Genomic DNA, 3,510 nt, shown 5'->3' with positions numbered 1-3,510 from the left:
GGGCCATTCCCCGTGCAGCTGCCTCATGCAGGAAGCTGGGCTAACGCCGGGGAAGGTGTCTGCATCAGTGCTGGAGGTGGGGGCGACTCTGTGCCAGAGTTGGGCTTGTTGCCTGGGCTGGTGACTCTGCCAAGCCTGGCTTTGCCCTGGGGGCATCTCGGTGCAAGGAGGACTCCTGGGAAGGATAAATCTGCCCGTCAACTTCTGCACCTTCACCCGAGATTCACCAACCTGCAGAGGAAGATGAAGGTCACAGTGCTCAGCGTGGCCCTGCTCTGCACCATCCTGCTGTGCACTCCGGCAGATGCTCATGAGTCCTGAGTGAGGTGAGTCATCCCCAGGGCCACGGGGATGTTGATTACTAAAACCAATGGGCCACTGTGATTTTAATTCTCAAATCCACTGGGTCACGGGGATTTTGATTCTCAAATCCACTGGGCAAAAGGGATTTTAATTCTCAAAACCACTTGGCCAGGGGGATAATGATTCTCAAATCTACTGGGTCACGGGTATTTTGATTCCTAAATCAACTTGGCCAGAGGATTTTTCTTCACAAATCCACTGGGCCATGGGCATTTTGATTCTCAAATCCACTGTGCCACGGGGATTTAACTTCTCAAATCCACTGAGTCATGGGGATTTTAATTCTCAAATCCCCTAGGCCATGGGGATTTTAGTTCTCAAATGCACTGGGCTATGAGGATTTTGATTCTCCAATCCACTGGGCCTCGGGGATTTTAGTTCTCAAATGCACTGGGCCATGCGGATTTTAGTTCTGAAATCCACTGGGCCACAGGGATTTTCTTTCTCAAATCCACTGGGTCAAGGGGATTTAACTTCTCAAATCCCCTGGGCCTTGGGGATTTTAGTTCTCAAATGCTCTGGGCTACGGAGATATTTATTCTCAAATCCACTGGGCACGGGAATTTTTATTCTCAAATCCACTGGGCCATGGTGATTTTAATTCTTAAATCCCCTGGGCCACGGGGATGTTTATTCTCAAATCCGCTTGGTCACGGGGATTTTGATTCTCAAATCCATAGGGCCACCGGGATTTTAATTCTCAAATCTCCTGGGCCACGGGGGTTTTGATTCTCAAATCCACTTTGTCACAGGATTTTACTTTTCAAATCCACTTAGGCACAGGATTCTCATTCTCAAATCCATAGGGTTACGGGGATTTGGATTCTCAAATCCACTGGGCACAGGATTTTAATTCTCTCAATTCACTGGGACATGGGGATTTTGATTCTCAACTCTCCTTGGTCACGGGAATTTTAATTCTCAAATCCACTTGGTCACAGGATTTTAATTCTCAAATCCACTTAGCCAATATGATTTTGTTCCTCAGATTCAGTGGGCAATGAGGATTTCAATTCTCAAATGCACTGGGCCACGGGGATTTCAATTCTCAAGTCCACCGGGCCACGGGGATGTTGATTCCTAAATGCACTGGGCCACAGGGATTTTGATTCTCAAATCCACTAGGCCACGCGTATTTTTATTCTCAAATGTGGTCGGTCAAAGGATTTTAATTCTGAAATCCACTGGGCCACGGGGATGATGATTGTCAAATCCACTGGGCCACGAGAATTTTGATTATTAAAACCACTGGGCCACGGGGATTTCAGGTCTCAAATCCACTGGTCCACGGGGATTTTGATTCTCAAATCCACTTTTCCACAGGGGTTTTACTTCTGAAATCGGCTGGGCACAGGGTTTTTAATACTCCAATCCAGTGGGCCACAGGATTTTAAATTTCAAATCCAGTGGCCCACGGGTTATTTTAAGTCACAAATCCAACGGGCCACGGGCATTTTTCTTCTCAAATGCACTTGGCAATGGGGATTTTGATTCTCGACTCCACTTGGCCACGGGGATGTTGATTCTCAAATGCACTTAGCCACGGGGATTTGAATTCTCAAATCCACAGCGCCACGGGGAATTTTAATTGTCAAATCCACTGCGCCATGGGGATTTTAATTCCCAAAACCACTTGGCCATGGGGGTTTTAATTCTCAACTCCACTTGGCCACGGGGATTTTGATTCTCAAATCCACTGGGCCACCGGGGATTTTATTTGTCAAATCCACTGGCTTCGATGGTTTTGACTCTCAAATCCACTGGGCCACGGGGATTGCAGTTCTCAAATCCCATTTTCACAGGATTTTAATTCTCAAATTCAAAAGGCCAAAGGGGTTTCAATTCTCAAATGCACTGGGCCACGGGGATTTTGAGTCTCCAATCCACTGGGCCACTGGGATGTTGATTCTCAAATGCACTTGATCTCGTGGATGTTGATTCTCAAATCCACTTGTCAACACACTTTTAATTCTCAAATCCACTGGGACACGGGGATGTTGATTCTCAAATCCACTGGGCCTCGGGGATGTTGATTCTATAATCCACTGGGCCACGGAGATTTAATGGTCAAATCCACTGGCCCGATGGTTTTGATTCTCAAATGCACTGGGCCACAGGCATTTTCATTCTCAAATCCACTGGGCCAAGGGGATTTTTGTTCTCAAATCCACTTGCCCCGATGGTTTTCATTCTGAAATACACTGGGCCACGGGGATTTTAATTCTCAAATCCACTGGGTCATGGGGATGTTGATTCTCAAATCCACTGGGCCACGGGGATGTTGATTCTCAAATCCACTTGGTCACAACATTTTAATTCTCCAATCCTCTGGGCCATGGGGATTTTAATTCTCAAACTCACTGGGCCACAGGATTTGAATTCTCAAATCCACTGGGCTACGGGTATGCTGATTCTCAAACCCACTAGCCACAGGATTTAGATTTTGAAATCCACATGGCCACAGGATTTTGTTTCTCAAATCCACTGGGCCATGGGGATTTTGATTCTGAAATCCAGTGGGCCATGGGGATTTTAATTCTCAAATCCAGTGGGCCACAGGATTTAGATTCTCAAATCCACTGTGCCAGGGGGATGTTGATTCTCAAATACACTTGGCCACGGGGATTTTAATCCTCAAATCCACTAGGCCACAATGATTTTGATTCTGAAATCCATTGGGCCACGGGGATTTTAATTCTCAAATCCCCTGGGTCATGTGGATTTTAGTTCTCAAATCCAATGGGCCATGCGGATGTTAATTCTCAAGTCCACGTGGCCACAGGATTTTACTTCTAAAATCCACTTGGCTACGGGGATTTTGATTGTCCAATACACTGGCCCACGGGGATTTTAGTTCTGAAATCCACTGATCCACGGGGATTTTAATTCACAAATCTAATGGGCCACGGGGATTTTCATTCTGAAATCCAGTGGGCCACAGCGGTTTTGATTCTCAACTCTACTTGGCCACGGGGATTTTAATTCTCAAATCCACTGCGCCAACGGGATTTTCATTCTAAAATCCATTACGCCTCGGGGATTTTGATTCTCAAATCCACCGGCCCACGGGGATTTTAATTCCCAAATGCACTTGGTCAGGGGGCTTTGAATTCTCAAATCCACTGCGCCATGGGGATTTTTAATTCT

This window comes from Platalea leucorodia, assembly GCF_965183815.1.
Source record: "Platalea leucorodia genome assembly, chromosome: 25".
Taxonomy (NCBI): domain Eukaryota; kingdom Metazoa; phylum Chordata; class Aves; order Pelecaniformes; family Threskiornithidae; genus Platalea; species Platalea leucorodia.
This window is presented reverse-complemented; position numbering follows the sequence as displayed.